The sequence below is a fragment of the Pleurodeles waltl genome, chromosome 10 (assembly GCF_031143425.1).
Source record: "Pleurodeles waltl isolate 20211129_DDA chromosome 10, aPleWal1.hap1.20221129, whole genome shotgun sequence".
NCBI lineage: Eukaryota > Metazoa > Chordata > Amphibia > Caudata > Salamandridae > Pleurodeles > Pleurodeles waltl.
Window position 1 is genome coordinate 345812685 of NC_090449.1, and position 8169 is coordinate 345820853.

An 8169-nucleotide genomic window follows, 5' to 3' on the forward strand; every position below is an offset into this window, starting at 1 on the left:
ACTCCCTGCAGATTGAAATTAAGAAAAACAATGATGTTTAAAATAGACTGGCATGTCACAACATGTTCTTTTACCAGTTCACCTATCCAATATGAGAAGTGTTCCTCTTTTGGGAAATACAGAAAGAAATCTCCAACTGTTTTATTAGATTTGCCAGGTACAATTCTTGATTTATCTAAGGATGGACCACATGGCTTTACTACCAGGTAAAACTGGGGAAAATCTTGTAGTTCTGTTTTCCAAATCATTAACTCTGCTGGGAGAGTTCTTCCATGTGGATGTAAGTTATCATTTAAATGACCTGTCTTCTGCTACTCTTTGGTAAGTTCTCTGGTATGACTACTTTTTCTAAGACAAACCTGATTTAAGTTTGCATTTAAGTACTTACCACACTACCAGTATCCTGCACAGGTTTCGAGGACTGCAGATTGAATTAAAAAAACAAGATTGGTTGCTGTATATTTGCAACAATGTAGATTTTCCAAGTAGTTTATGATGGAAAGTCTTAATTTTATTAAAGACACGGAGGCGAGTATTATGCTTTCTTTTCCTGCTTTATTTCAAACAGCAGCCAAGAAGAAAAGCACGAATCCCAGGGGATTGCAAACAAGCAACCAATGGGATAACAGAAACTAAGATCATTAACCAATCAATGCAAAGCATCAAATAAGATATACCTATCCTGACTGCAGGCAGCCCTCTTTTCGTTTGCGAGACAGTCAAGAAACAGATTTAAACAAAGGTACTATACAACAGATCAAACATATTGCTAGAATTAGAGCAAAAAAGTCTTGAATTCTGTCCAAATTAGGAACAATGTATGGTTTAACCAGATGCTGGGTGTACAGATCCGAGCTTCGTGAAAGTCGTGGTGAATGAGATCCTCGTGAAGGAAAGGCATCCGCTGACTTAAGTTGAGGAGGATGCTGAAGCGTTGGTATTGGCTAGAAAGGGAGGGAGATAACAAGATTAGTACAATAAGTGGTGGGATAATACTCGCCTCCGTGTCTTTAATAAAATTAAGACTTTCCATCATAAACTACTTGGAAAATCTACATTTTATGACAAGACCGGAGGCTCCTATTATGCTTGTTTAAAGCATGTCAATTACAATAGAAGTTGCTGAATTAACAGGTTTACAATAAAATGTACGAAAGGTAGAATCATTAGACCAATCTGCCGATCTTAGAATATCCTCCAATCTTGAGCCAGCCCAAAAGGCTTTTGATGCCATGGCACCTCCAGCAGAATGGGCGCCAAATTTTGAAGTATCAATGCCCGCTAGTGACATTACCCATTTGACCCAACGAGCCAAGGTAGGAGAAGAAACCGGTTTATAAGGTTTCCTAAAGGAGATTAAAAGTTGGGAAGCAGAAGATGTTCTAAGATCGGCCGTTTTTTGTTCATAAACTTTTAAACAGTTTCCTACACAGAGTTTTGGTTGATTTGGAAAAAAGGGATAAAACACAGAGGTAATATTGGTTTTAGTACGACGGGACACATTGAATAGAATACCAGACGGAGTGAATTGACGAGCCGAGATATCTAAGGCTCTTACATCTGACAAATGTTTTATAGAGACAAGACACAGTAACATTGTTAATTTGGCTGAAAGCATTTTCAGAGATAAGGATTCATTATCTTGCCAAGAGATAAACATTTGAAGGACTAGGTTGACGTCCCATATGGTGGAGTATTTGGGAATTGGTGGATTGGAAAATTTCACTCCTCTTAATAAACGACAAATCATAGGATGTTCTCCTACTGGTTTTCCGTTTATAAGAGGAAGATGTAGCGACAATGCTGATCTATAAAGATTAATGGTTCTGTAAGATTTGCCTGCGCTAGCCTGAGAGGCCAGGAAGTTAGCTATTAAAGTTAGATCTGCTGAAAAGGGATCGCATGATTTTCCCAAACACCAGCTAGACCAGATAGACCACGCTGACTTGTATGCTTTGGAAGTGCCGGGAGCCCAGGAGCTGTTGATATAAGCTGAAGCTTCGAGTGAAATTCCTGGATAAGACGATGAAGACCTGAGACTTTCCAAGCGGATAGAAACAGGGTTTTGTTGACAATGAGATCGTGGGGAAGACCTTGAGGATTGAGAAGTAGTGAGGGAAAGGAGGATAGCAGGACGGGAAAGTCGACGGCTAACTCCAGGAGAGTGGGAAACCATACTTGAGCTTGCCAGAACGGAACTATTAAGACTATAGTGGCGTTTTGTCGTCGGAGATGATTGAGGACTCTGTTTATCATTATGAACGGAGGGAATGCATAGTGCGTTGCGGAATCCCACTGTTGGAGAAAGGCATCGGTCGCTAACGCATGAGGGTCTGGTCTCCAGCTGAAGAAACAAGGTAGCTGAGTGTTCAGACGGGATGCAAACAGGTCTGTGTGAAAGGGACCCCACTTGTGATGGATAGAGTTGAAGACTGAAGAGTGAAGTTTCCAGTCGCTGTAGTCTGAAAGATGACGAGAAAACCAATCTGCGACTGAGTTGAGAGAACCTGGTAAGTATTCCGCTTGAACTGAAATTTTTCTGTGAAGGCAGAAATCCCAAAAACTTTTTGCCAGTTCTGCTAGTGGTTTGGATTTGGTACCGCCAAGGTGATTTATATATCTTACCGCTGTAAGATTGTCCATACGAAGGAGTACGGAACAAGAAACTTTGTTTTTGGTGAAAGTCCTTATTGCAAAAATAATTGATGTGCAATGAAGACTCCTGTCGAGACCATGTGCCTCCAGTCGATATGTGACCACACCTTGCGCCCCAACCTGTTAGGCTTGCATCGGATTCTAACACAAGATCTGGGACTGAGGCAAAGATGGTCCTGCCGTTCCAGGCTTCGAGGTGATCCAGCCACCATTGGAGTTCTGTACGGGATTCGAGATCGAGGGGGATGAAATCTGAATAAGCAAGACCTTTGCGAAGATGACGAATTTTTAATCTCTGAAGAGCCCGATAGTGAAGAGGGCCTGGAAAGATTGCTTGAATTGAAGAAGAAAGAAGACCTACAATTCTTGCAAGAGACCTGAGGGAGAGAGAAGTCTGCTGTAAAGATAGGGTTATCTCGGATTTGATGTGTTTTATTTTTGAGATCGGGAGTTGAAGGAGACCTTGAGGGGAATTGATCAGGAATCCTAAGAATTCCATCTTTTGTGAAGGGGTAAATATTGACTTCTGCTGGTTTACTAGAAAGCCTAGGTCTGAAAGAAGGGAGATGGTGTAAGCGAGTTGGGACTTCAGAGTAGAAATGTCTTGATGCATTAGAAGAATATCGTCTAAGTATATTATTAATCTGAAACCTTGAGATCGAAGAAGAGCTACTATAGGTTTCATTAGCTTTGTGAAACACCAAGGAGCTGAAGAGAGACCGAAGGGAAGACAAGTAAATTGATAGGTATTGAGATTCTATTGAAATTGAAGGAACTTTCTGTGAGAGTAGTGAACTGGAACTGTTAGGTATGCGTCTTGGAGATCTAGACGGACCATCCAGTCGTTGAGAAGTAGGGAATCTCGGAGCTGGAGAATGGTTTCCATCTTGAAGTGTCTGTATACAACAAAGTGATTGAATTGCCTGAGATTGATGACTGGTCTGATTTTCTTGTTTTTTCTTATTACTAAAAACAGTGGGCTTATGAAGCCTGAAGGAAGGGGAAATGCCGGTTGAATAGCTTGTTTCTGAAGAAGCTCTTGTATTTCTGCAGAGATTAGGTCTGACATTTCTTTTGAAAATTTGAGAGGGGGCAGCGGAAAGTTTTGATAGGGACTCTCGTAAAATTCTATTAAATAACCTTTGATTGTGTTGAGTACCCAGGGATCTGAGGTAATCTCTATCCATTTGTGGAGAAACAATTTTAGACGACCCCCTACAGAAGGATGGCCAGAAGGAAGGTTTACCTGAATTGTTGTAGGATCTGCGTTGGTTCCTCCCTCTGTATCCTCTGGAGCGCTGGGGGTAGAACTGGGGACGAAAGTCTTGTTGCTGTTGTTGCTGGTAAGCAAATGAACCTCTGAAGCCTTGGTTTCTGGAAGGGCGGCCGGTGGAGCGGCTTCTGCCTCTACCGGCCCTGACAAAAACCCGAGAATTAAAAACCTTTTTAAGTGATTGTTGGGCTTTGTTAATTGAAGCAAAAGTGGTAACATATTTGCCTAGTTCCTTTATGAAATTGTCCCCGAACAGTAAGCATTCGGCTTTGGCTCCTGGATCTTTAGACGCCAAATTTGCAAGTTTAGGGTCAAGCTTAAGCAGAAGACCTTTACGGCGTTCATGCGTCATGGCTGAGTTGGCATTACCCAGCAAGCAAAAAGCTCTCTTGAGTCCAGAGAGAGAGTTCTTCTGGGTCAATAGACTCATCATTGGCTCTAGCTGATTCAGCTAGATCAAAAATGCGGGATAACGGCCCGACCAGATCCAGTACTTTATCTTGACATAGAGCCCATGCTCTGTCCACCCCTTTGCGTGGGTCCTTGCCAAAGTTGGAGAAGAATGTTAGGAGGGACGGGTCTATGGCAGGGGTATCGGTAATGTGTAACGGGAGGGAAGGTCTGGGACATTCAGCTCGTAGTCTTGAACGAACTTGTTTGTCTAGAGGAAGTCGCAATTTAGCTAAAATATATTTTGCTACATGATCGGAGGGAACCCATTCTGTCGAATTAGGATGGTGGATTAGTCCAGGGTCAAACATGGGGTTGCTGTCAGAATCTAAGAGGGGGGGATGGGATTGGCTAGATGAAGCTAATTTTGATTTTTTAGGAAGAGGTCCGATCCAAAAATTAGAGTAATTATCGTCCTCAATGTCTGACGAGGAGACAATAGAATCAGCATCGTCATCGGTATCTTTAATATCCTCAATCACAATTTTTTGGGTCTTGGGGACATTTTTTGACTTACTTTTACATTTTTGACCCAAATTTTTATTCCCCTCCGAACTGGGAGGCCTTTGAGGGACTTTGTCCTCTATCCCGTGTGAGTTTGACTCACCAACCATAAGCGCAGATGAGTCATTAGACTGACTTTGAGAAGCCTCCGGGGCTTTGCGCTTTCTGCTTTCCCCCGCAGAATGGGCCATTTGCGATTGAGATAGACATGAGGACATAGTGGACTGAATTTGTTTAGAAATTTTGTCCATAGAAGCAGAAACTGCTTTCTTGACAGAGGATTGAATGAAGCTATTTAAATTATAGGAGAAGTCTTCTTGAGAGTCTTCATTAGATTTAAAGTAGTCTGAAAAATCCATAGCTATGACAAAGAGAGAAAAAACGGTGTTTAAAAGGGTTAAATTTGAAAACACAAGCTTTCAGGTTCATGACCTGTGACTCACCGAACAAATATGCAGGAACTCTTGAGAAGAATTACTGCCGGCTCTCCATGAACAGTCTCAGCTGCTTTTGTTTATACAAGTGTGGCTAATTGCAAAATCAATAAAAGCCTTCAAGCTTTTAACTCGTGTTTTAGAAGCGAAACGAAGAATGGCAGTGAAGCGGCAGAAAAAATCGATAGAGCTGTCAAAGCTTTCACCCAGCGACGCTCTGCGGTGAAAGGAATGTGTTGGACTGAAGCCAGCTGCCAGAGTAGAGGTCGCGTCAGCCGGCGTTCAGGATAGAACGTTCGCGGCGACGCGCCTCTGACAAACGGAATTCGAGAAAAAAGACGTGTTGAAGTGTCAAACTACCAAGTATTACAAATATTCACAAGAAACGATACAACAAGAGTTTTAACACGATAATAAATGAACATATAATATAATATAAATACAAGGAAATAACAGATAATATAAGGAGCAATGAAGGGTATACTTATCTTGACTGCGAGCAGCAAGAAAAGAGGGCTGCCTGCAGTCAGGATAGGTATATCTTATGTGATGCTCTGCATTGATTGGTTAATGATCTTAGTTTCTGTTATCCCATTGGTTGCTTGTTTGCAATCCCCTGGGATTCGTGCTTTTCTTCTTGGCTGCTGTTTGAAATAAAGCAGGAAAAGAAAGCATAATAGGAGCCTCCGGTCTTGTCATAAAATTGTACTTATTCTGCAACATCACATTAAGTCATTAAAAATACACAACTGACACTTCTCCTTTGCTCTAGCACAATTTCTGATTTATACTACGGCAGAGCAGTGCTACACTAGTAACACTACTACAAGGTAAATCATGGTGTTCTACCAGGGTAGGACTGGGACGGAATATAGACCCAGGCACCAAAATAAAAGTGGCACCCATTAGCAATTGAATAGCAAAAAAAGTGGCGCCTGTTTGCAAATTGGGCCAATTTTAAGCCTGTACAAACACGCTGCATAAATGTTTCGTGAGGCATGGAAGACTGCATAGATTTGAATTTGTTGCAGGCAATGTTTGTTTTATTATCAGGGTAATCAACAGTAATAATATCCACAACAGACCATAAAGAAAGCCCACAAAAAGCCAAAAAAACACACATTACCTGTCAGACAAGTCCATCAGCCACTGATGTATTGCCCTACAGGCCAGTCTGACCCATCTCTGGTTTGTGACTCAGGCGCCGTAAACACCTCGTCAGCCTTAAATTTGAGCCCACTTGCAATCTTGTTACCCGATTGTACCACTGAGTCCTTTTCAACAACATGGCCGTCACTGGGCCTTTAGCTCAGGAGTAAGGGAAACGGAGAAAGCCGGTAACACCATTGCACCAAAAACAGCGCTGTGAACCCTCACAGGTACTTACACATCTAGCTTGTCTTACCACAGCTTCACGCAGTGGGATATTTCCTTCTGTTTTATCATGTAAACGGAGTCGGGTGCAATCCCAAGATTGTTTTCACCAAGCTGACTGACTCTATGATGGCTCCACGCAGAAACCTTTCATGCTTATTTTGCCATAAACAAGGGAACAAGGTTTAAATGAATATTATCTCACTGTTACAGTGCACACGTTTTTCCAACACCGCTTTCGCTGACTTGCCTCGAAATATGCATCAAGTTTTGTTCAGACCATGTGCTATAACTCAACAGTTTTCCTGCTCTGCCTGGCCTTAATATGGCACTGTACGTTTCTCAGCTACACCCTTATGTAATACCTGTGTTTTGAAAATCGGATTGCAAATGTTTCCACTGAATATTCCTGCGAGTTCTACATGGTGTTACTAAACCATATCTTAACGCCTGGTCATGGTCACAGCAACTTTTCAAATCCTCTGCTAATTATTTGTTGCCATTAAGGCAATTCATCAATACTTGCCTTGGATATCTATTGTTGGGCTCACTAACATTAGTGGCTTGTTTATTTCAGTAATGGAAACTGACATGCTTATAGTTTGAAATTAAGATGAGTACAATAGTAGAGCAGTACAGCTGGTAGATATTACTAAATCTCTTTACTGCAATCCCATTTGTGTGGTGACCGTAACTTGAATATGGGTGAAAAATAATTAAAATCTTCAACGAAACGCTCCGAGGTTGACCACTGAGGACCGGATTCGTCGATAAAAGGAAAAGTGGATATTAATAGAACCATGGAAATGATTTTAAAGAAATTAGATGATCTGACTAAATCTACTAAAACAAATATGAATGCAATGCAGTTGGAACTTACCACTAAAAGAGCTAACACTATTCAAATTACAAACAAATTCTCTGATGCAGCACAATGAATCAGCGTTGTAGGAAGATGCATCATCTAAAACAGAAGAATACCTCAAATTGTGCCATACATCTATGAAAATTCTGGTGGGAAAGAGATTTTTAGGGCTTTTTTGGTTGGCTGGTTTCATTGTTTCATTTTCATTGCTCTCTTATGTTTATGCGTCTTATTTACATTGGCTATCTTGATTGTCCTCATTGTACCACCGAATGTATCAATGATAAACAACTACTCAGCTCATAATATTGTCACCACAATTTATCCCACCTGTATATGGTCCGAACTTCACTCTTCCAAATCATAATTGTAGAATGCAGGTTATATATAGCTCATACTGTTCAATGCACTGTATTCTAGTGTTCATACATCTTGACACTTCTGACGTGGTAAATTCCATCAAATACCAACTGTAGTAATATGGCTAACCGAAGATCAAATAAAAATTTGAAAATTATTTCACGGAAAGTTAAGGGTCTAAATCAGCTGGTCAAGAAGAACAAAATTGAGAATAATTTTTCAAAACTTAAAGCAGATCTGATATTACTACAAGA

At 41.0% G+C, this 8169-nt stretch overlaps 1 long non-coding RNA gene across 1 annotated transcript; it reads right to left on the reverse strand.

Annotated features, from left to right (window-relative positions):
• Positions 1-535: 535 nt before the first annotated feature.
• Positions 536-4177, reverse strand: LOC138261549 (uncharacterized). Its single transcript, XR_011199111.1, has 2 exons — positions 3902-4177; positions 536-944 (listed from the first exon to the last, which is right to left on the reverse strand). It is a non-coding gene; the product is annotated as an uncharacterized lncRNA (long non-coding RNA).
• Between the last annotated feature and the right edge of the window lie 3992 nt (positions 4178-8169).